General features: G+C 44.5%; 1 protein-coding gene across 4 annotated transcripts in view; it reads left to right on the plus strand.

The window, feature by feature from the left end:
* TSR3 (TSR3 ribosome maturation factor) overlaps positions 1-26,551 on the plus strand; it is a 149,710-nt gene that overhangs the window by 28,919 nt on the left and 94,240 nt on the right. For 2 of the 4 annotated variants that reach the window (XM_078664934.1, XM_078664936.1), the window contains exon 3: positions 814-952. The exons of the other annotated variants lie outside the window; for them this stretch is intronic. The gene's annotated coding sequence lies outside the window, so the exon portion shown is untranslated. The remainder of the gene's footprint in view (positions 1-813; positions 953-26,551) is intronic. 4 annotated transcript variants of the gene reach the window in all.

Here is a 26,551-nt window from a genome sequence, read left to right on the forward strand (position 1 = left end):
CGGAGGGACCGATCCCATCGCTTTCTTCAAGTCATTTTTGCCCAAACTTCTTCACCTGCCTGAGGGTACCATGCTCAACATCCAGCGAGCACATCGCCTAGGCCGTCTCCCCTCCAACCCTTCTCCTTCTTCCCGACCGAGGGGCGTCATCATGTACTTCCTCGAATACACTGATCTTCTCAAAGTCATCTCAGCGGCCCGTGCTCTACCTCGACTCCAATGGTCAGGATCCAACCTCTTCTTTGCACAGGATTATGCCAAAGCCACAGCCAGTCGTCGCAAAGCCTTTTTAGATATGCGTCCAGAGCTGCGTGCGATTGGTGCCAGATACGGCCTTTTTCATCCTTGCCTGTTCAGAGTCACCCACAACAACAAGACCACGACCTATGAGGATCCTGTTCGTCTCAGAAGTTTTTTGAATGCTGCACAGTCGTTTGACATGGATCTCTCTGGCACCTCATCTGCTTTTCCTCCGTGAACCCTGTTAATATGACTTCATTGTCTTACTCACTCCACGTGTTTTATGGTTGATGTTTGCTGTTTCATAGATTGCCTTTTCTAGGCACTTTGATGTCTTCCATCTCTATGTTCCCCTCTAACTCTTTTTTTTTTCCCTCTCATGCATCCTTATTGGATGGAACGGTAACCTTCCCTACTGTTTTTCTATGATGTCTTATTTTGCATCGCTGTTTTATCTCATTTCTCTCTTCTTCCCGTTATTCCTTTACACCTTTTTACCTTCTAACGCTGTGCTGTTTTCTTCTTTCTCCAGTAGTTTCCCTCATTTATGTTTTTCCTTCCTCTTTCTCGCAGGTTTATCATATATGTGGCGTCTTCCCCTCGACTTGTTGGCTCGCTTGCATTGGACGCTTGCTTCCTTTGCCTGGCGCTCCCCTCCCACTCCTTCTCGTCTCCTTTCCCTGGTGATCATTCCTTCCCGCCTCTACCCTACGTAAGTATGTTTTCCCCTTTCTCCCGAATGTTCACTTTCCTTATTTTGACTTTTTCTCCTTCCAGTTCAATAATTTCCTTTCTTCCACAGGTGTCTCTCTCTCTTCTTTCTCGACAACTCTTCTTTTATTATCTCCTCATTGTCATTCTCGCTACTTTATGGTCTACCTTCCCATGTTTCTCTTTTCAATTGCTTTTTTCTCCTCTTCTTTTGCTCTCTTGTATTCTCCATCACCCTTTTCTCTATCCTCCCACTGTATTGCCTCTCAATGACTTTCTCATTTTCTCTGGTTTTTTTCTTTTTCGGGGTTCTTATTGCATCATCTTTCCTTCTTATGACTTTTCTTTCCTTCCTTATTTGCTATGTCTCTGAAAGTTATTACATGGAATGTAAGGGGCGTTAATTCCCCCATCAAACGGCAGAGAATTTTATCTCACCTTGCTCGTCTGAATGTGGATATCGCTTTTTTGCAAGAAACCCACTTATCTGCTGAAGAATCTGTTAAATTGAAAAGAAGTTGGGTGGGCGATGTTTATTACTCTCCTGGGGATGGCAAACGTAATGGGGTTGCTATTTTATGTCACAAGGCTCTTTCTCACTCCTTGCTTGCTTAGGAGTCAGATGCTGAAGGCCGATGGACTTATGCTAAACTCTCTGTCAAGAATGTTCCAATTTCTCTCCTTAATGTTTATGCCCCTACCACAGGTGATCCCACTTTTTGGCAATCGTTCTCCCAGCACATCACCAGATTCATTGATGATAACTTCATATTAGCGGGAGATTGCAATCAGCCCATAGACCCATTTCTGGATAGGAACTCCAAAACGCATTTCATCCCTAACAAATCTCATAAATCCTTTTCTCAAGCTATTTCCCAACACAAACTCACGGATGCTTGGCGTCTTTGCAATCCTGACCTTCAGGAATTTACTTTCTATTCTCCGTGCCACCATTCACAATCCCGAATTGATTATGTCTTTGTTACCCACAACATTGCCCAAACTCTCACTCAAGCGGAAATTGGTCCGATTTTACTCTCTGACCATGCCCCCACATTAGTTCAATTGGACATTTTACCCAAATCAACAGGTCCCAAACGCTGGCGTTTCAACAACTCCCTCCTCTTGGACCCTAAGTTCACTACCTCCTTCACCTCCTTTTCCAACGAGTTTTTCTCCATTAATGATACCTCCCCTGTCCCCAAACACACCATTTGGGATGCCTATAAAGCGGCAGCAAGAGATTTCATTATCCGCTTTGTTTCTAAAAAGCGTAGGGCTGCTCGCGATTTTACCAAGGCTATCCTTTTGGATATTAAGAAATTGGAGCATTCTTATTTTACTTCTCGCTCACAGCAAACCTTAACCGCCTTGGTTAATGCTAAGATGAAATTTAACAAACAATCTACGGAAGATGCAGCTTTGTACTTACTAAAATCTAGTGCCAAGTTCTATGGCGGCAAAAATAAGGCAGGCAAGATCTTAGCTAACTATCTCAAGGTGAAACACAATAAATTGAATATTGAATCTATCTACGATGCCAATTTGAATCTTAAACACACTGATGCCGACATCCTTACTGAATTCTCTACCTTCTACCAGACACTGTATTCTTCTGAAACTCAGCCCTCTTCCCACTCTCTAGACACGTTTTTTTCCTCCATTCAAAAACCCTCTCACTTTCCACTTGACCTTTCTCACTTAGAACTTGATATTTCCCAACAGGAACTTCTTAAAGCACTTCAAACCCTCCAGAAAGACAAGGCCCCTGGGCCGGACGGCTTCACAGTAGAATTTTTTCTTCATTTTTCCAACCTCCTTATCCCTAGACTTCATTCCCTTATTGGCACATTCCTCTCCCGGGGTTCCTCCTCAGGTTCTTTCTCAGATGCCCACATCTGCCTCATACCCAAGGAGGGGAAAGATCCTCAACACTGCAAGAATTACAGGCCAATCTCTCTGGTCAATATCGATTATAAAATTTTTGCAAAATCTCTTGCAGCACGTCTCGACCTTCTTCTTCCAGACCTCTTGGGCGAGGAACAGTCGGGCTTTGTCAAGGGTCGTTACATCACTGACAACACCAGACTCCTCTTCAACGTTCTTTCTCAATCTCGCCTTCTGCCCCATTCCCTAGCGGCCATTGCCCTGGATGCCGAAAAGGCGTTTGACAGGGTAGAATGGACCTATCTCTTTCACACCCTACGCTGGTTTGGTTTCGGTCCTATTTTTATCTCCTTGATTTCGCTGCTTTATTCTCATCCACGAGCAGCAGTTTGTGCTAATGGCCAAATATCCCCCTTTTTTGATTTAAACAGAGGCGTCCGCCAAGGTTGTCCCCTATCTCCCTTTCTCTTTAACCTGGCCTTAGAACCCTTCCTCTCCAAGCTCCGTCAACATCCCTCCATCCACGGTTTCCAAATGTCAGATTCCCACGTCAAGTTAGCTGCTTATGCAGATGATATTTTGCTCTTTGTTTCCAACCCTTCCGTTTCCATTCCTGCCTTTCTCAGTGAAGTCTGTGCTTATTCACAAATATCTGGCTATAAACTTAATCATGACAAATGCGAGATCCTTCCCTTGACTAAATTCACTTTTAAACCCGATTTTGCTACCTCTAATTTTGCGTGGAAACCCTCCAATATTAAGTACTTGGGAATGCGGGGGCGTGGCTACGCAGGCGAACGAAATGGCCGCCTGACTGTAGAGCTCCGCCGGGCGAGAGAGGAACGGGGCCGTTCGCAAGAGATCCGGCGCTGCGCTGGGGTCGTAATATGCCTGCAACTGACCCCTAACGCCACCTGATGCAGCCTGCCTAGTCTGGAGGACGGGGGACAGCGAGAACGGGCGGAACAGCTGAGGGGTGCTGAGGCCGGCTGTGCCTCGCGGGCCGTTACTTTGCAGCGCCGGAGCGCCTGGTGAGTCCGCTTGTTTGCCTCCTCGTTGACCCCTTCGGCCTTGGGGTCGCTATTGTGCCCTCCCGGGTCCGCTGCTCGGCCCCGGTGGTGCCCGTTGGTAGGGGTGCGGCCCCTCGGTGCGCGACCGGCACTTGCGGCCTGGTCCGGCCTTGGGAGCCGGGGCCTCGATTTTCGGGGGCTGCCTGGGAAGTGCGGCGGCGAGCGGAGGGTGCGGACGGCGGGCTCCGGGGTTGGGGGGGATTGGCGGGGGGTGTGTCCGGCGGGCTCCTAGGTGCTCTATGGACGGCAACACATCGCTGCATCCGGTGGGGGCCTGTCTCCTTTGCCCCCACCGTTAACGTGCACCCCAGACCCGCGTCTGTCCCCCTGCGGACCCAGGACTACATTCTCCTGATCTCCTGCTGCTGCGATTGGCCAGACATATCGGACGCCTGTGCACTTTACAATGCTGGCGCTGGCTGCATGACCTGCGAGCCTCTGCCCATCTGTGCTGCTGATACCTCGAGGCCCTGACTACCTGGTCCCCACACTGCGCCACCATTTGCTGCCTGCCTCGGCGAGGCCCTGGACCTGTCAGCTGCTGCTGTGTGATCGCCGCGTCCATTTGCTGACCCTACGTATTGCGCAGGGCCTCTGACGTTTGGCTCCAGCCAGTTTGATATCCCGATGACCTGTGTGCTTCTACCTTGGCGACTCTGAGGCTCCTGCGGTTCGTCTCAGCCCTGGTGCGGGGCAACTTCGAGTACCCCTGATCCTCTGGTCCCGACCTGACCGCCTTGCTGTCGGGGTGCCCTGTCGCTGTGCTCGACTCTTTGGCTATCGCAGTTGTCGTGGGGTCCTGTGACACTGGTGATTTGCCCGCCATTACTTCCACCATGGTGAAAAAGGATGTTTCCCAGAAGAGACTTACCTTCAGCTCGGCGCCCCTCCGTACGTCTGCGGGTTCGCCAGCAGCTGAGGCGGACACCGGGGGCCAGGCGGCGGCGAAAGACACCGCTGGTATGGTCGCTGAAATGATGGGTGAGATGCGGGCTGGATTCAAGGCCCTGGACTCCCGCTTTGATACCCTCGAAAAGAAAATGGCGGACATGGGCGCGACGATTCAGCTGCACGATAGGCGTCTGGACCTGGCGGAATCCAGAGTTTCCGACATCGAGGATGGAGCTGCGTCGACGTTGAAAAGGTTGGAACGTGTGGAGAAGATCCTTAAAGACGTCGCAATCAAGAACGAGGATTTAGAAGCGCGCAGTAGGCGCAATAATATCCGAATAATTGGTGTGGCGGAGACGACAGCTACCGGACGCTTTGACACTTTTGTGGAACACCTCCTAATCGAACTTTTTGGCCGAGACACGTTTACATCTGGCTTCGTGGTGGAACGCGCGCACAGATCACTGGGGCCCCGGCCTAACCCGGGCCTGCCGCCCCGACCCATTATAGCCAGGCTCATGAACTTCAGGGACAGAGACGCGGCACTGAAAGCTGCCAGGGAGGCGGGTGAAGTTCGGTGGCAGGGGGACGTGCTCTCTTTCTACCCAGACTTCACAGTCATGGTCCAAGATGCGCGCCGTAAGTACACTGGTGTCAAGGCTGCTTTGCGTAAACTGGGGCTCCGCTATGGGATGCTGTATCCTGCCAGGCTCCGAGTGGACGTGGATGGCCGGTTTCGCATTTTTGATTCCCCTGCGGAGGCACAGGAATTTTGTCGATCCTACAAAAACAGAGGGTCGCCTCGTGCATCGGATGATGCACGACGGTCTCCGCCACACACTGACTCGCAGGCTAGTGCTGACCTGTTTACTGAAACCGGACAGGGTTGACTTATCTCCACCCCATCTTTTTCATTGCAGGCTATTTACCTCAGTATTCTGCATCTGTCAATGCTGTTACCTCTTTTTTGCAGTGCTTTCCATAATTGCTGAGAATTGAACGTTGCCCCGATTGTGGTTCTCGCATGGCGGAGCGTTGCCTACCCCCATGGCGCGAGCCGTACTGTACTTTTCTCTAACGTTGTCTTTATTTTACAGGTACATTGTTGGACAACTGTTATTGTATGTTGCTCTAGGTTATCTCCGTAAGGGTGGGAGAAGCCTCCTGGGACTTGAGGAGTGGCTGGGTGGTGGGTGGTTGGGATGGGTTGGTTTATGCTTTGGTTCTGTTGTTTGTGCACACGCACTGTTTTGCTATTTTGATGATGCCTGTTTTGCGGGAGAGTGGCGGCGGCTCTGCACGCACATGTTTTATTGTGATTACATCGAGTCTGAATGGCTAAGATAGGTCAGCAGTCTGGTCCTTCCAGACTTACCTTCATGTCTTGGAATGTCCGGGGTTTGAACGACACGAGGAAAAGACGGCAAGTTCTAAACTACGCAGCGCGACACGGGGTGGATGTATTGTTTCTGCAGGAGACGCACCTGGTGGGAGCTGACTTGTCCTCCTTTGCAAAAGGCTGGGGCACACACAGATTTTTTTCTAGCTATAGCAGATATGCGAGGGGGGTGGCGATCTTGATACACAGACGCGTCCCATTTGTGCTCTCAGATACTGTATTTGATGTAGATGGCAGGTATGTTGTGGTTATAGGGGTACTTCTGGGCTTCAAGGTCACCTTTGTTGGACTATATGGCCCCAATTCTGACTCCCCTACCTTCTTCCAGGGTCTCCAGGATGTTCTGCTGCGATTAGACACTGATATGATGATAATGGGGGGGGACTTTAACCTGCTGATGTGCCCTGCCAGGGATAGCACCTCCTCTTCCCCAGATTGTAAGCCCCGTTCACGCGCTGTGCTGGCGGATATGTGCGCGCACTACCCACTGATTGACATTGAGGCCCGTTTGCACTCCAACACACCCACCTACACCCACCACTCGGGATATCACAACACTAGTACCCGAATAGACTATTGGCTCCTTTCCCCAGGGGTGGCCGGTTGGGTGAGAGACCATTCGACACTCCCACGCACGCTGTCTGATCACTCTCCCATAGTGCTGACCCTACTGATCCCCAGGTTGGGAGGGTATGAGAGGCAATGGCGCTTTCCTGGCAAGGCGTTATCTGATCCGGTTTTCAAGGAGGACGTTCGTACTGCCATAGAGGAATATTTTGAGTTAAACGAGGGCTCGGTGGACACTTGGGCTACATTGTGGGAGGGGTTCAAGGCCACTATTAGAGGGGTTTGCATCAACAAACATGTAGGGGCTTTGCGCGAGATCCGTGCTTCCCTGACCCGTATTGAGACGGACATTGCCGCACTGGACATGGACACGCTCACTGACACAGACGGTAGAGTGGAGGCGAAGAGGCTCGAACTGCTGCAAGAGTTCAGGGACACTGCAGACAGGGAACTAACATATCTCTGCACACAACACTCAGCTAGGCAATATGGCGAAGGTGACAGGCCTGGCAAGCTCCTGGCCCACTTGCTCCGTCCCCCCCCCGCCAGGCTTCATACATCTCTGACCTGGTAGATGATTTAGGTGTTCGTCATCAGACCACCCCTGACATTTGCGATGCCTTCCTATCCTACTACAAGGAATTGTACACCTCAGGCCTGACGGCTGACTGTCGCGACCCGGGCCCCTATATTAACGAAATCTCTATGGTGTTCCTAGAGAAACATATGCAGGAATTTTTGGCGATGCCTATCGAGCCGGACTGCGTTGTGGAAGCCATTGATGCATTAAAGGGCTCCTCGGCGCCGGGTCTGGATGGCTTTTCGGCCGACTTTTATAAGGCATACAAGGAGGAACTGGTTCCTCGCCTCATCGAGGTGTATGCGGAGGCGCTCGAGACGGGGATTCTGCCGCCCACGCTGCGGGAGGCAGTTATCATCTTACTTCCTAAACCGGGTCGGGACCCCACTAGGTGTGGATCCTACAGGCCCCTTTCCCTACTTAATCTTGACTATAAGATTTTGGCGAAAGTCCTAGCCACTCGACTGTCTTTACTTATGGAATCTATCATTTCACCAGCCCAGTCTGGATTCGTCCCTCATAGATCCACCTCCTTCAATCTGCGGACACTGTTCTCTATACTTCACAGGATTGAGCCAGATACTCCGGCGGCTGCGGTGTTTTTGGACGCCGAGAAGGCATTTGACTCCTTAGAATGGTCGTTTTTTCTGTCCGTCATGCACCGAATGGGCATGCCGTCCCTGTTTGTCTCCACGGTCGAGCTGCTTTATACTGCCCCCAGAGCACGGCTACGCCTTAACGGCACGCTCTCTGATAGCTTCCCTCTTTCCCGGGGAACCCGACAGGGATGCCCCCTGTCCCCACTATTGTATATTCTGGCCATGGACCCCTTGGTACGACACTTTCAGGAGCGCCACTTGCATCGCGGGCTCCAGTTCCGGACGGGTCCGTTACTTATCTCCCTCTACGCAGATGACACCATCCTGTATGTCAGGTCTCCGGAGACCAACCTGTCGCCCTTGCTGCTTGAGGTGGAGCGCTTTGGGAAATATTCTGGCCTTCGCATTAATTGGCACAAGTCTGACATCTTCCCGCTCACCCCCTCCACTGCTCGCTGGGACTGCCCGTTCCCGCTTGAGTGGAATACTGATTCGGTGAAATATCTGGGTATCCACATTCATCTAGACACGGTATCCATGATACGTCTCAATTACGGACAGGCGTTGGACTTTCTGGAGGATAATATTACGCGATGGATTCGCCTCCCTCTCTCGATGGCCGGCCGTATCGCCATAATCAAAATGATTATACTTCCCCGTTTTTTGTATTTATTTAATAACATACCGATCCCGCTCACTCAAATCTTTTTCGCCCAACTACGCTCTCTGTTGTTGCGATTAGTGTGGGGGGATAAGAACCCTCGAGTTTCTTGGCGCATTCTCACGCTGCCTTATGAACGGGGTGGCTTTGGAGTGCCAGACTTTTATATTTATTACCTAGTCGCGCAGTGCGCCTATGCGCATCCTTGGTTCCATCCGGACGCTCGGATCCCATATTTGAGACCTGAAGCGGACTTGGTCCTACCACTTACCCTTAACTCGATATTGCCCAAAGGCTTGCCCCGGGACCCACTTGACATACAAACTGTGTCCACTACATCGTGGGCCTGGATGCAGTTGCGTAGGCTGCTTCGGTTGGACGTGCTGTACTCCCCGGCTCTTCCATTGCCTAACCCGCACTGGCTCCCCATCACCGCGGAAGCGGTGGTCCGCAGAACGTTGTCCAAATACCAACTCGCCACGATAGGGGATCTGTTCCCGGACGGTCATGTTTTTTCGGTGTCCGAGGATCCGCGATTTACGGACCGGACGTTTATGGATTCCTTTGTCCTGACTAGGGTGAGGTCCATGCTTAGAGCGCAGTTTCCCTCGTTCCCACTGTCGCCGGACGACATGGCAGCATTGACTTTCCTACTACAGTCACAAACAGGAGCCCACATGGTCTCCAGGTTGTATGGAATCTGTGTGGCGGCCCTTCCTGCTTCGGATGCGAAAGTTCGTGCGGCGTGGGAACTTGATCTGGGCGGCCCTATCACGGACGCCCAATGGGATGCCTGTTGCCGCTCCACTAAAGAAGTGTCTGTCAACAGTAGACATAAGCTAATACATTTTAAATTTTTGAGGCGCCTATACTTCACCCCGGCGCTGGCCCACAAAATCGACCCGGCCAGGCCTCATCACTGCCCTAAATGCAAGGCTCCACATGCCGATTTTGCACATCTCACATGGACCTGTCCAAAACTGCACACCTACTGGCTGCGGGTACACCACATCCTGGGCGACATTTTAGAATGCGAATTGCAACACAGGCCGGAAATTGCACTGCTTGGCTATGTCGCTGAGTTCCCCCGGACCACGCGCAGGCTTGCTGCAATCGGTTTCTTGCTGGCGAAAAGGGAAATTGCTTTACTTTGGGGGTCCAGGCGAATCCCTGATTCTAAGACTTGGATGCGCAGCCTTGCCCAATGCAACACCAATAGTGTGGAATATTCCACGCAGATCCCGACAGCTTCACGCCCGATCGACATCTGGGGCCCATATCGGCAGTATATTGGCAAGATTACACGGGCTACACACTCCCAAGCTGCTAGCTCTATTGTCCCAGAAGGGGTGGGTTAGGTGGTCTTGGTCAAACTGGCATGCGCTGCCTATTGCGTTCTACAAGGCTTAGCATATACACACTATTGGGATGGGGTGTGCGTGTGCTGCTGATTTTAGATAGTGTGCTGGTTGGGACCGAGTAGTTTCCCTCATCCGTTTCCTTGCACACTTTGCCTCGGCTGGAGTGGTTGCCTCACCCTGGTCTTTTCGTTTGTCGTTTTACCTGGCCTTGTCTGCCTATGCCAATGCTACTGCCGTCATGCTTGTAAATGGATGTGTTGCTTGCCGCTCTCTCTATCACGCAGGCTCATTCGTTTTCGTTCGGTTTGAAAATGATTATATCTCTTTGTGTCATCTTTCCACGTGTGCAATATTCCTTTAGAATTGGAAAAGTGAAAATAAGACTCTAGAATGTGTTCCAATGCTTGTAATGTCATTGGTCTAGTCCTCCATTTACTTCCTTTGTATAATGACCATTACTGTTTTCTTTGTACACAGTTTAATGTGTAATTGTATGCTTGCACGGACCAATCTGATGCTAATAAAGAGATTAAAAAAAAAAAAAAAAAAAAAAAGTACTTGGGAATGCATATCACCCCCGCCATCTCAGACACTGTTTCTCTGTGCATGTCTAAATGCATTCAGAAATTAACAGATCTCACTTCTAAGTGGCATCCCCTTTACCTATCCTGGTGGGGTCGCCTTGACACTATAAAAATGATGTTGTCTCCCATTGTTCTCTACACCCTATCCAACATTCCGGTCCCTATTCCCTCCAAATTTTTCAAAAAGATCAATTCTATTCTAGTGTCCTTTCTCTGGAGTAAAAAGAAACCAAGAATGTCTCTAGTACGTCTGATTCGCCCTAAAACTGAAGGTGGGGTTAATTTTCCTGACTTCCCAGCCTACCACAAGGCGTTCCAACTGAGGCAAGCTTCTTTGTGGCTACAAGATCCTGCGTCCTCGTGCCCTCTATGGACCAAATTTGAACGCCTCCTTCTTTCTCCCTTCTCCTTTGCTGAATTCCTTTCCTTCTCCCGTAAACCCACTTCTCTCTACACTCCGATTCATCGATTTACCACTAAACTACTCCTCTCTTCCACGCACTTACCTCCTCCTACCATTGCTGCTTTCCTCTCCTCCCCCATATGGCATAATACGTCTTTACTCATACGTGCCAGGCCCTTTTTTTGGAAATCTTGGCACTCTCGAGGTCTTCGTGGATCTCCCAACTTTTTTCTCACTCCTCTTTCTTGTCTTTCGACACCCTTCGCTCCCTCTATGACCTACCCACTTCCTTTGCACGCAAATACCAGTTGCTTAAAGATGCTGTCCTCATGAAATACTCTGCCCTCTCCCGGCCTTGCTCTCCTCCTCCTTCTTCCACTCCCACCTCCTCTCTCCATTCCTTCTTACGTACTTCACCAAGAGCTGCTGCTATTTACAGATACCTTCACGCTGGTGAGATTCCGAGACCTAAATCTAAGGTGGAGGAGTCCTGGGAGCATGATTTATCCGTCTCTTGGTCGGTTTCCTTCTGGGACAAACTCTGGACCAAACTTCGCAAATCCTCCAGAGCAGCCACACTCATTCAGACTCTATTTTTTATTTACAATAGACTCCTCTTCACACCCTATGACCTTCACAAACGTTTTTCCAGCACTCCCCACACATGCTGGTCTTGTTTGTCACCACAAGCTGACTTATTTCACATGTTATTTTCATGCACCCATGTTCGTACTTTTTGGCTACAAGTTTGGGCTCAAATTAACTTAATTTTCCACACTACTATCCCTTTCTCCCACACACATGTTTTTATGGGAAGCCTTTCCCCTTGTTGGGATGATGTTAATCTACAGCCTCAGATTGTTGATCTATTACTTGCCGCTGCCTTCCAACAAATTACAGTTAACTGGAAAGACTTCTCCAAGATTTCCTTCAAGGCGTGGTGGTTTAATGTCTGCCATAACCACCGACTCGACACTGCTTATGTTTACCCGGCTTGTATGGCAACTAAACGTATGATCTTATGGACTCCCGTTACGCTTTATTTGGACTCATGTAGTGCACGCTTGTTTCACCCTCTGCCTTCCCAGCAGGAAGTTTCTAAACCACCTTAGCCCCGATACATTCCACTTATTCTCCATTGTATCATTTTGTTCGATTCTTTATCTTGTTTTCATGCTTGTCATATTTCATGTTCATGTGTTATTTCAATGCCTTTTTCCCTCTTCCATTTTGAACTCCGATTACTTTTATTATACTGCTTGTTTTTGTCTGTTCGCTTTATTTTGCCCAGAGTTTTTATCTTAACATCATACTGTACTCTGTATTGACACCTGGTTTTCTCTTTTATTATCATCAATAACATTTTCTTGAACTTAAAAAAAAATATATCAAAGTACAGAATAGTGCATGATGTGTATATAGCAGGTTATGTCTAATCTGCAAAATGTGTGATTTCTGAGAAGATGGTACCATTACCACTCCAGATCTAGAACTATTTCATGGGAGAGTTTTTTAAAGACCTGTTCTATTGTTCTTCTGCATTTTTCATGAACAGACACTTCTTATACACATTAACAATTCTTTTTCTTCAGCGCTCCGCATAGTTTACATCTGACAATTTTAAAAGCCGGCAAAAGAAAAGGACTTAATGCTAAAAAGTCAATCTATATAAATGACAATAAAAGTGCTACTTATATCTTTTCATGATGAACTCAGATGAGATCCAGTTGTTTACTCCCTGGTCCACTTTACCTTCTCAAATTTTGTGGGGCAGCCTCTACTGTTAAATACCCTCTCATGTCCTCCACTAGTGCACCACTCCTCTATCGAGCGTGCATGAGAGCTGCCGCATTTATGTTTAATGTCCATTGGCACATTCAGAGTGCGCAGAACTGCTGTTATTGCCCTATTTAGAAGTTTGTGTCGAGGGTGACTACACACGAGGAGGGTAGAGAGATTGGGAAGAACAAAAGTGCCAAATGACAAGGAAGCATCTGGTCAGCCAATTCAGAGCTGGTATGTACAGCACAACCGATCATTTGTCAAAGCATACAAATTAGATGATATTTTTTGGGCAATTATAAACACAAGACAAGGATTTAAAAGTAAAATTGACTCACACATTATACATCGTAAGAGGTGACCAGGAAAAAAAACTCGAGAGAATGACTGCTACAGAAGATGTAAAACCAAACTACAGCCTGGGTAAATCACAACTCTTAGTAGAGCTCACATAGTTTAATTTCTTGAATAGCAGGCAGAAAATTCAGAAGGCAGTAAAGTAGCATAATATATGCATAGTTGACGTACTGTAGAAAATTGAGATACCAAGCATTAACCGTTGCATGAGAGTGGAATTTTGTTCATTTTCTACTTGTCGAGGGACAGTGTAATTCATAATCTACTTGTCCTATTAAATAACCCACGTGTCCCTTTTTCACTCCATGCAGTGAAGTGGCAGTGCTCTCATTGTGTCCGAGTTCTGATAATAGCCTCTGTGATTATGCCAGAGCTAATTTTATATCTGGGTTTGGATCCTGACATGTCTTTGACTTTGCCAACTTAGGGAGGGGATGTCATCTAATGGCTAGGGCGGTCGATCACAAACCTGGGGAACCCTGTTCGAGTCTCGGCAATGACGCTCAACATCCTGTGATTCTGGGCTAATCGCGTAATCTCCCTGTGCCTAACAAAATGAATGTGTCCTTGTGTAACACAATTGGTGCTCATATAAAGCGCTCAGATACATTCGGGTCAAGTTTGCGCTATATAAAACTCCAAAAAAATACAGATCTACATACAGGAGATGAAAGTAGTCTGGAAATGTTGGTTCCAGAGCTGGAATGCCCTGTGAGTATGTGCACACACTTTATTGCATTTTGCGCAAGAAAAAACATTAATTGAGTTAGAAGGCCAATCTGCAAGATCTTCTGCTAGTTTCTCATCCCTCTAGTAGCTTTCAAATTGTGCTCCTCAGCCCTTGCTCAGTTAAGTAAATCATTCTTCCAGGTTTCATATGCAGTCATCCAATGAATTGCTATACGGCACTTGGCCAACACTGTGCCCAATGCTACCATTTGTACCCTCCCCTTTAAGACCCGGATGGTAGGAAATATGCCTTGCGAGCACAGTTTCAAAAACTTTTCCGGTAGACCATTTTCATTGTTTGTAGACATGCTGCCACTGCCTCCCAAAATTCTGCTACTCTCGAGCAACTCCGTACTAAATGTAAAAATCAGCTCCTTGCATGCTACATCTAGGGCATGCTGAGGTTCTGCCGGGATAAATCTAGGTTAACTTTTAAGTTGTAAGATAGGCCATGTGGAGGTAATGAAATTGCATTAACTAGAAACGTGCTTTGGGGGAGATGGGTTTTATTTTGAGCACATGCTTTTCCCTTAGTCTGCATCTGATAACTGCTCTGGGCCCCCATGTTACCACCTCTCTTGCGCATCAACCTTGCTCTTACCCATGTCAAATACCTGAGCCGCGTAAAGGGTCTCAAGCAATCTCCTGCAACTGGCCTGGGATAGAAGCACCGTGATATCTGTTGAAGGGGCTCCTCAAGAAAAGCAGTCCAAATTCCCCCGGGTGAAATGATGCAAGAACTGAACTAACTATTATCTGTACAGATTTCACCAACTGCTCTCCTATCTCTTTCCAGGCTGTAGAAGATTGAAATTTACTCCTGACCAAGGCAAAAGTAAGACTTTTTCCGGGTTAGGGAAAAAAGTGTGGGTTGAAAAAATATTTTCACCCTGGAGAAAACAAACAAAATCAACAAGGGCATTCGCCTTCTCTCACCAAATTTACGTATACGCAGAAGTATTATTTAATGTTGCACAATAGTATTCCAAGTTGTTTATTCGAAGTTATATATTTTTTATACACATCTCATTTTTAAAGCAAACAATCTTGCTAATATGCTTCTGTGTGTATTTGCATATAATCAGGGAGCATATATGTAATATTTTCAATAAAAAAAACGAAGGTTTAAGATTAGTTATAGTTAGGAAAACTTCCTGCATTATTTCTATACAAACCCAACGTAAACTACACAAACGTTAGAAATGCAAAAATTATACTTATAACTTAAATTTAAAATTTGCGCCCTACCGAATCATTACTGTAACTTGTGCACCTCATACACTATGTTATGAACTTGCTGGCCACAATACATTAACTATAACTTGTGCCTTCTCCATAGTTTCCAAATGGCCAATCATCTCACTCTTTATATATTTGTTTGTCTGCCTGTGTCTTCCTTATTCTTATGTCTGTGTATGTGCAAGATGGTTAGGGTTTGGTTTGTGTGCTGGCCACAGTTTCAGTTTTTGGACCAGACAACATGCTAAGAAAGTAGGGGTTGAAAATGGATTAGGTTTGAAAGCAGTTGAACTAACATGGATTGGTGAAAGAGGTTTGAAATGGAATCAGTTACTCCCTTTACTTTCCTCTGTTAGTAAATGTAACCATCCCCTTCACTCAAGTTAGTCCTCTTGTAACAATCTCTATCATTGAGTTGGCCAAGGGCTTCTTCCATGTACATTTGTCTCGGCCAGAGCACCACATTACCACCCTTGTCCGACTGGCGGATAATAATGTTCTCATTGTTTTGCTGCTTATTAATCGATTGATGGTATCCAAAGTCACGGTAATGATGTTTTTTGGAAATTTTAGTTTGTTTCAGATATAGTGCCCTGAGTTCAAGAGACACCTTTCCATGGAACATATCAATATTGTCTTTTAGCATGAGGGGGCAAAAAGTAGATTTCGGTTTGAAAGCGTAGGAACTGATGTTGTCTAGCCCTCTATTGTTACTTATTGTTCGAAAATCAGATTCATTTTGCATCTCTAATATTTCATGCAACAAATTGGAGTCTCCCGCAGTTAATGGTGGCGAGTTCAAAACTGGCGAGTTAACTGATGTTGGCGGTGCTGTTTTATGTAAAGAGTGGTATTTACGGAGTTTGAGCTTACGCACATATTTGAAAAGATCAATTTTTGTGCCGGCATATTCAAAATGGCTTTTTGCACTGAACGATAAACCCAATGGCAAACTTTTTGTTTCATTGTCAGTTAATGGCGTGTCAGTTAAGTTAAAAACGGTTTGCACATCTTCTTGCGTAAGACTTACTTGCGTTTCCACTGTCTCCATGGCTTTTTGATGGAAGTTTTATTGATTGCGCCTCCGTTGTTTGTTGCATCGCCTCCTTGCGCTACGTTTGTAGTTGGTGCTTTGTTTGTGTTTGCACTTCGTGCACCAGAACGCAGGGACTGTTTCCCATCTTGTTGAACCACTTCGAGCTCCTGTGCCAAAGTAAATTTGCGAAACCCCAACCTCTGTGATCTCTGTTGGTCATTATCCGATTCACTGTCTATATTGGAACTTAAATCTGAGACCAATGAAATCTCTGGGGCTTCAGCACCAGCTGGTTGTTTCAAAGTGGTTCTGTTGGGAAATGTTTTTTTATTGGCCTTAAGGTTAGCGTACTTCTTAGCAAAAGTAAATATTTGTCCGTGCTCGTAATCCAGACGATCCCGCTGGAATTTGTTTTCCGTTTTTTAATTACTTCCTCCTCCCGTTTTAAACGTGCTATCATTTCTTCGTTATTTTGCAATCAGGGGAGTACTTGGAAGTTTTTCAATCTCACAGTTTAAAGCTTCAATCTCCGCTTGCAGTACAACCCGGTCACTCTCCGTGTATTTAATCAATATTTCAGCTAAAGGCCAAGAGGACTCCAGGTTGCTTTCTGCCCATTCCAGTAACATGCGGGGGTCTGGGTCTCTCATAGGATGGCGCCAGCATAATCCTTAAACCCCGCGGGATTCTGCCCACCTCCAAGTATCTCGTAAGGGAGCAATGCTCCCACCATTTGGCTTGCTCAGTTTTACTTGCCTTTTCAAGCGCTTTAAATAGTTCTTTCATATTACATTGCGATTCCTGCGGGATGCTGGATATCGCACCTTGTACACATTCCCCAGCCAGGGAATCGGCAAACATGCACTTAGCTGCTTCTTCACGTCCTTTCAGCGTGTCTGCGGACATGGTGTCACAATGGGCAATCACTACTTACGATCAGATTCCGTCCTTTGAGATATATCCACAATCCTGGAACGCCGAACAGCAACGGACACAGCCAGGTACAGACCACAAACAAAGGATTTTACGAAAAAATAGAGTGCTTTATTCCATCAGTGGGGATGGCGGCATGACGCGTTTCGTCCGGGAAACCCGGACTTGATCACATGACAAGACCCAGAGACATAGGTGATTAAATACTGGTAACAACACGAAACTCCGCCCATAAATGTAATAGACATAAAAGAACAATCGTTCAATGAAGAAGTATTCCATCCACATACAAAGTACAGTGTAAATAAATGCTAAATGCAAGAAACACTAAATTCACTATACATTTTCACCAGTCTTAAAATATAATAAAAGATTCTGTTGAAAAGCATAAAGGGCTAGTGCCCAGTGGATAATCATAACACCTTATTTTGTATATTATGACAGAACGATAAAAGCTAATGTCAGTGGGGGCATAATATGAAACCAGTATTACAGTTATAATAACCACAAAAAGTTTTTTTAAAGTGCCAAGAAAAAAGTGCAAGGTGCTTAATCCCAATAATTAGCAGCAAACATTGTATATCCAGGAAGAACCTAGAGCAGAATAAAAAACCTAATAAAGTGCAAAAGTGCATATAAAGTACAACTTTCAAAAAACCGGCAGTGCATATAAATAATTAATTAGGTGACGGGGAAGAGGAACAGGACCAATCAAATCTAACAGATTTCATGTATTTTAGCAGACAATAGGATATACCTATAAATACTGAGATAACACAGCTGGGTATAAAAAGTCAAACTTCAATCCTAAAATATTTTAAAATATTTTAAATATCAGAGTAAACAGTATAAATTCATCCATAAACCATCCATAACGTAATCAAAATAGATTAAAACCACGTAAAAACGGTATAAAATCCATTATAACAAGCATTGGAAATGCAATAGGTCTCGCATTAGAAAAGTGTGAGTTATTGGTCTTGTAAATGTAGTAATTTTTAAATTTTTGTTTATGTTTTTATAATTTCAAATGCATTAATTTTGTTATTATAAATGGGACTTTTTTTAGAAATTGCAAATGTGACACCTATAGCATTATTAAATATACATGATTAGTATTTACCTAACGTACATGTATTGATATGACAAATTGTAATGGGTTTTATTTTTTATAAATAATTAATAATTACATAATAATTTCACTAATTTATAATGGCACTAGCTTATTTTTTTTGTGATAATGTGTAGCGTATTATAATATTTGTAAAAATGAAGATTAAAAGTGTAATAAACATTTTTTTGTTTCTACTTTTTGTAATAAATCTTTAAACATTGATACATTTAATTTTTGCTGAGAACTGGGACTTAAAAAAGGAAGTGCTGGAATAGATTTTCAGATTATGACGGGTGAAGAGAGGCAAGCATGTAATTATAGAAGGTGTTAGAGTGAGTGAGTGTCATCACATGCCCACACTTTGCCACGTACTTCACCAAATACACAAGTCACAGTCATGAGCCACATACTCTATCATATTCCAATAAACGCACACTTTAAAATGCACATGCGACCAAGATGTACATCATTACATCTACAAGTCCGTCAGAACATAGCATAACACACACAAAATACTGCCACAGATGTCATTTCGAATATGTCACACTGCCATGTAACAACTACATGCACGAGTTACCACAATAACAATATCACATGCACACATCACACCATAAGGAAAAAAAAATATGTTGCACTGCTGTAACCCAGGCAAAGTAAGCTGTGGCATTTTATGGGTTCTTAAGGGGGAATCGGGGAGGAGATAGTGGAAGGGAAAGAGAGGAAGAATGAAGTGGGTGGGCGGGGAGACAGTATAGGGGAAGGTAGACGGGAAAGAGAGGTAAGAGTAGCAAGAGAGAACAAGGGAGAGTGAGGGTGAAAGAGGAAGTGGAGGAGCAAGAACGAGCGGCCGAAACTAATTGAAAACGTGCTGGGAGGAGAGATGGGGGGTCTGGAGGCCTCGGAGCATGAGTGTGCGGGTTGGGGGAGGGGGAGCACAGAGAGGGGGGAGGAAACATGCTGTGGGAGCCTAATCATTACCGTGGTCGGTTGTTTAACAAGAATAAAGAAAGAAGGAAAAAACAATGACTCGTCTTTTACCAAGAGCCGGGCGGCCTTACCACGCAGCTTCATGGTTTGTTCGCCCTAACCAAAAACACACGTTCAGGAGCTTCGGATTAGACACAGAGCTGGTAACGCTAGCTAAGCTGCTGGCTCTACTCAACGGAGTGTGTGGAGAGCTGTGACGTGTCTGCAAGTTATAGAAACCGGCCGCGCAATTTGTTTCTTTCCATTGACTTCAAAAGTCACATTTGTTCGACGGAGATGTTATTTTTGGACGTCTGGGGGTGATAGGAAACAAGCAGTGCTTTAGCTAAGTAACTCCTCGCTGAGTAACATCTGATTGGAACATTGACCAAATAACCTGGGCCTATGATTTCTTTTTTCGAAAAATACACAAAAGAAAAAATGTTTAAGTGCCTGCAAGTAGTTTGCTGAGGAGTGGGTGGGAGGAGGCAACGCAACATGGGAAAGGAGCAGAGGGGAAAAGCATCACACACACACACACACACACACGAGAGAACAAGGGAGTGCGAGCAAACGAGCAAGAGTCACAGCAATCTTAAAACAAGCATTGGCAATATGAAATAATAACAAGCCTTTCACCGTAACACGGCGGGCATGCAAATGCTGGTGGAAAGCCAAAGCGGGAGGGAGAAGTTCACTGAAGAGCAAAGCCGCCATTGCTAATCAAAAAAAGCTCTCGGCATTGCGTGGCGGGAGGGGGCGGGGGGAACGTCGAGGGCAGGCAGGATGACTCAGGGGAGGGGGCGGAGCGGGGCAGAGCGGCATGTAGGTGTGAAGAAGCCGGGCCTTTGAAGTGAAGCTAAGCTTCACTTCAAAGGTGTCGGAGGAATGCGGGCGGCTGTGCACGCGCTTTTAAGCTCAATGCACATGCGCATTGAGCTTAAAAGTCACGGGCACTGCAAGGAATCGCCACGATTCCTTGCAAGTTAGATAAAGTGTGGATGAGCCCCTATAGTCTCGCTTGCTCGATGCGCATGCGCATCGACAGGCGAGACCTAAAAAGGTTATGCATATGATGTAATAAAATATTTACAGAAAATTCTTAAGATCTTCTCCCATGTTCAGGCCATTAGGGATCTTACTGTTTAACCTCAAGATATATTGACTCTCTAATTGTCTGAGTCTATTCTCTCTATCCCCACCCCTCTTGTTCACGGGGACTGCATCAATAACAAAGTATTGCAGGTCATTCAGGTTATTATTGTGTACCAGCTTGAAATGTCGTGCCACTGGGTAATTGGGGTCAGAATTCACAATAGCACGAAGATGCTGTAAAATACGATTGAATACTTGCAGTTTAGTGCTGCCAACATAGTAAAGCTCGCACGTACATCTTAAAACATAGACCGTATGGTCTGTTTTGCAAGTATACACATTATTTATAGGAATTACTGCATCTGTAAAAGCCTCTACAAATTCGCTGGTGTTCACACCGAATTTACATGCCCGGCATGAACTACACTTCCGAAAACCTGTTTTGCTGGAATACCAGTTAGGTTTAATGATGGTTTCAGGACTGGTCTTAACAAGGGCATCCCTCATTGAGGGTGCTCGACGAAATGTAATGTTAGGAAGATCTCCTACCAAAGGGCCTACTACAATATCTGTTTTTAAGATGGGCCAATTGGATTTAATAATTTGCCTCATCTTTTTGTGTTGGTTATTGAAAGTAGTAATTAGCCGAATGGCAGATTTTTTAACTGTAGCAACACCCTCTTCTGGAATGTCTGAAGCAGGTTGTTCTACCATTACAGTAGTTCTAGTTGATAAAGCCCTTTTGAGAGAGTTGGTAAGGTTAGTAACTTCATAGCCCCTTTGTAAAAATCTTTGGTAAGATCCATTCAAACAATTCATGAGATCAATTTCATTATTGCATATCCGTTTGATTCTTAAAAACTCCCCATAAGGGATGCTCTTAATAAGGTGATGGGGATGGTTACTCTGGGCATGTAGGATTGAGTTCCCAGCTGTGGATTTTCTATACATCCTAGTCATGATCTCATTGTTCTTAATGTAAACCTCTACATCTAAAAAATTGACACTTACATCGCTAATATTGGCACTAAACTCAAGGTTTAAAGAATTGTTATTGATGTTACTAACAAATTCTTTAGCTGATGAACTGCACCCTTGCCAAATTATAAAAACATCATCGATGAAGCGCCACATCTTAACAATGCTAATTTCATCCTCCTCCAGACTACGGATACCACCTAGGACGTGCTTCTCCCACCAGCCCACGTGTAGACACGCATAGCTGGGGGAGAAGCACGCACCCATGGCTACACCACGCAGTTGCTGGTAGACTTCATTGTTGAAAAGGAAAAAATTATTCTTAAGGCAAAGATCAGTCATGCTAATGAGCATTTTGCTATGTTCATAGAACTTAATGTCTCTAGTTGATAAAAAATATTCAATAGCATTTATCCCATCAACATGATTAATAGAGGTGTACAGTGATGTAATGTCCATAACTACAAACTGATAGTTAGGATTCCAAACAACTTCTTTCAATTTACTCAAAAAGTCACCAGTGTCTTTTAGGTAACTAGGAAGAGCCTCCATGTACTCGTGTAAATAAAAATCAACATATTTGGAGAGGGGTTCCAACAGGCTATTTTGGGCAGAGATAATTGGCCGCCCTGGTATCGGAGTAATGCCTTTATGAATCTTCGGTAAAAGATACAGCGTTGGAGTAATGGGAAAGTCTTTTTTCAAGAAATCAAATTCCTTCTTGCTAATCAATCCCACCCTCTTCCAAGAAGCAAGATTAGCATGTACAAGAGTTTTTACTTTGTTAAGTTCGTTGTAGGAGGCCTTCCTGTAACAAAATGGGTCTTTTAGTTGTCTTTCTGCTTCCTCTAGATATAGAGTACGTGGCCATAAAACAACATTGCCACCTTTGTCCGCTTTGTTGACAATGATGTCACCTTTAGATTTAATTTTTCGCATAAGTAGAGAATATTGTTTGTCTCTGAAACTTCTTCTATTTTTATTCTTAGCCACAGTTTTGTTAAGCTCCTTCAAGTCTTCCACTACTGTCACTAAAAATGTCAATTGCATCCCGAGGCATCATTGGGACAAATGTAGATTTGGGGCAAAAGGGACTGTTGCCAGCACTGCCACTGCTGATACCCATAGTGCCTAATATCTCCTGGGTGTTATTAGAGACATCATCATCAATGGCAAGGGAATGAGCGGTCTTGAGAGCTAATGTGTCAGCAATAGTAAAATTCTTGTGAATTTGTGATTCATTAACTATTGCTCTTGCTTTTTCACTTTTTTTATTAGTGGTGTGAAATTTCAAAAGTTTAAGTTTCCTTATGAATTTAAAGGTGTCTATTCTGGCTTGTACGTACTTAAATCCATTGTTGGGGCAGTAAGAAAGGCCCAATGAAAGAAGTTGAGTTTCTGCTGCATTTAAATCAATTTCTGTCAGATTGATCACAGTGTTATTCACATCAGAGTTGTCAAAGTAGGTAGTGCTCATAGGATTTTTATCTTTTTCTTGTGAATTTTTTCCTTCTTTTGAGTCTTTTGTATTGATTTTGTCTTTTGTAGCATTTTTTTCTTCATTTATATTTTTTCCATTGGTATTGATATTACTTGTGGTGGGTAATTTTAACAAGTTATTTATTGCTTCGTTTGGGCATTCCCCCGTCCTTTTTTCTTTTTCCCGTAACTGTTGCCGTTTCCTCCTCTCTTTACGGGATTTGTTTCGCCTCTTCCTCTTGCTGGTTTTGTCCCTCTCGACCTTAGGGTGTTCCGCCGATCTTCCACCATAAAAACCAATTCCTCAGATGGGGTGAAACTACTAATCCCAGGATGCTGGACATTCATTTCATCATCAGACCCCCCACTGCTATAGATGGAACTCATCTCGGTATCTGATCCCTCAGGGACCACCGCTTGTTGATTATGAGGGGGCTGTGTTGTCATGGTTGACGCTGGTATGGATGAAGTTAAAGCTTGTCTTTTAACTGATTCAAATTTCCGTGAGAAGGTAAAAACCCTACCATTCTCATAGTCCGCTTTGTCTCTGGCAAATTTAAAGGCTTTACGAGTTTTTATGGTTTCTTCATATTTGTCAAGACGTTTTTTTATGTCCTCTCGCCCTTTAATAATTGCCTCTTGTTGTTCCATAGCATTCAATTCTAGATTGAGTTTCTCGATCTGAGTCATTAGTTCAACTCTATCGATTTCGGCGTATTCAATTAATATGCATACCATGCCCATGGATGCATCGAGGTTATGTTGTGCCCATTTCTTCAACATCAAGGGATTTGGGTTTTCAAAGGATGGGGCTATTAAAATCCTTAAGCCTCGAGGAACCCTTTCAGCTTCCTTGTATTTTTCCAGGCTCTTTTGTTCCCACCACTTTGTAAGCTCCGTCCGGAGCAATTTTTCCAATTTCTTCAACTTTGATTTGACATCATCTCCTTCAGTGTTACGTTCTTTCCGCTTTTCCCCTACATTAGCAACTGCCGGTAAATTTAAAAAGAGAGCATCTGCTGCTTGCTGTCTGTCTCGGAAAATGTCAGCCGCCATCGCCATTATAATTGCGGGGAATACAATAATTAGCACTAGTTCAAAGATTCTCTATCGCGTATAATGTGCACCGCGTTTGTAAAGAAACGGAACAATATTTTCCTCGTATCTCGTCTTAGACCCACGAGTCTCCCAGCGGTGGCCTCAAACGCCGCAAGCTCACCTTAATTCACTGCCAGCGAGGAAAGATTCGGGTCCTCCGAGCCAAACGATTCCTCACGGAAACCAGCAAACCTTCGGCGAGTTGCAGCGAGAAGCACTTCCGTAGACTTCCGGGTCGTGGGGGGCTGGCAACGCTGTACTCCTTCCGGGTAGAAACAGTCGCCAGAGGCGAGAGCGGCCAAAACTGCAAACCAGCCACAGCACAGTAGACGAGAGGGTCTGTGAAAGACGAATTCGGCCAAGCGCTTTAAATAGTTCTTTCATATTACATTGCGATTCCTGCGGGATGCTGGATATCGCACCTTGTACACATTCCCCAGCCAGGGAATCGGCAAACATGCACTTAGCTGCTTCTTCACGTCCTTTCAGCGTGTCTGCGGACATGGTGTCACAATGGGCAATCACTACTTACGATCAGATTCCGTCCTTTGAGAGAGAGATATATATATATATATATATATATATATATATATATATATATATATATACACAACTCAGCAAAAAAAAGTGTGTGTGTGTGTGTGTGTATATATATATATATATATATATATATATATATATATATATATATATATATATATATATATATATATACACACCTCAAAGTTTTACATTTTGCAAACGTTGACATGTTTTCATAGTAAAACCCCTGTCAATAAGGCAAGCTTAGCTTACATCACGCTGCATTTCCTTAGAGGGCTCACCCTCGTAGTATATGTTTTGCATAATTAATCTTGTATACAATTTTGAAACAATTTATACATATGGATACACAGCTTCCCTTGGTGGCACAGTTCTCTCTCCTACAACACTACTATAAGCTGGCAGTCAAAGGGTTTGTGTTGCACAGGGTTGGCCCTGGCCTACTTATCCGTTGGACAAAAAAATGTAAATCCTTGATCCAAAAAAATATGACCTGAATTCAGCACTCCAGATGTTATTTGAGCAGTGGCTGGGAACGGCAGTGGATGCCAGGGAGATCCTAATGGGCCTCCTGTTTCATACTCCTGTAGTTCCACTGCATTGACATGGAAACAAGTAAAATCTATGAAGTCTTTAAGAAAATCCAGTGACATAGATGTCCAAATACAAAGGTCCTGTTGTATGGGTTTTTGCTAAAAAAACACACGCAGGATTCTTTGGTTTCCCAAAGCTTAAAAGTCTTTGTTACGTTTTGTGTTGGGAGTGTCATATTTGTGGCTGTGTACCAAATTCAATCAATACCCATTCTGGTAAAGATTGCAGGAGAAGGCTGTACCATAGCCTTGAACTCTTTAAAAAAAAATGTTTTTATGGATAAGAGTCTCAAGGTATGAGGGGGCCCTTCCCGTTGCAGCACACAATCCATTATTGGAAATTTGGATCCATTGCTCTTTGTTTACAGTAGAAGGTAGTGTTCCAGATGTCTCATACCTATGTCAGTTAATTACAGACAGCCCACAGCTAGCTGGATCAGTTTTTAATGAAGATAAAATGCAAGTGATTGAAAAATGTAGTTTTAGTTAGGAACTGGAATTGGGTGTACCACTAGTGAGTAGGTATTGAGTAGATCTTGTAATGCTTTTACAACACCAGTTTTAGTCTGATATTAATACACCAGTATGTTAGGTTTGTGAGGTTTTGAGCTCTGTTGGCCTTGTCAGCAAACACCAGGTGCTTCCGTAGACTTGATGGTGAAAAGTCTGGATATTTAATGTATTGCTATTCTCAAGTTTGGGATTGTGTTTGCTGACTGTAATTAGTAAGAATGTGTGTATTGTTTTCAGTGAGTTACATGCTAGATATATTTGTTTTATTAGACAGTCTTAGTGTGTTACCAAATTGTGCAATTTTATAGTAACACAAATGTTTTAATAGCAAATCTACGTTTGTGATATGTGAGCAATTTCCAATGTGGTTTGTTGTTCTGTGGAATATCTCTCTCATATTTATAAAACAAATTGTAATGTGAAACTTTATTGCATCATCAGGGTAAACCTTATGCACATGTCATTAGCTGCAAAATAACTTCTACCTTTTTATGAGGAACTTTCCCAGTTGTGAAAATTGCACAGCAACTACATGGATATTAATTAAACTCCTTTCATGGTCATTGTCTAAACTGGCTAATGGTCCAATACCCTAGTAGTCTAACCTCTCTGCACAACAAATCAGCTTGGTTATGTTTGTGTTCGGGTACCCTTAGTTTACTGCCCTCCTGGCAGAGACCAGCTTGTGATTCTATTTAACGCTCATGAATGTAAAAGAACATCCACTGATGGAGAAGGATATGTTCCTTGTAATGGTACTCCTTCATCAGGTATATCTTCTTGAGATTCCTAAACAGTCCCCCTTTTCTTATTGAACCTAGAACATAGCCGATACTGAAGTAAACCAGAAACTAAACTGCCATAACTGACCCTGGTTCGCAAACTGGTACAGTGGGGCTTCTTGAAGCTTATAAGTGTCAGTGTCATATTATTTCCAGCGAGTAGCTTCTGTCTAAACCATTTTATTCTTAATGTTTCCGTCTGTGCCTTAAAATTAATTTTTGCGAAGGATTTTTTAATTGCAGTTTTTGATTCTGATTTAGCTTATATTATGTTTTTTTAAAAGAGCCACAAGCTGTCTGGATAGGTATGTTTTCTGTATAAAAGCGTCAAAATACAGAACCGTTTCGATTTGCAAGATCT

This window comes from Lissotriton helveticus, chromosome 10, assembly GCF_964261635.1.
Source record: "Lissotriton helveticus chromosome 10, aLisHel1.1, whole genome shotgun sequence".
Classification (NCBI taxonomy): domain Eukaryota; kingdom Metazoa; phylum Chordata; class Amphibia; order Caudata; family Salamandridae; genus Lissotriton; species Lissotriton helveticus.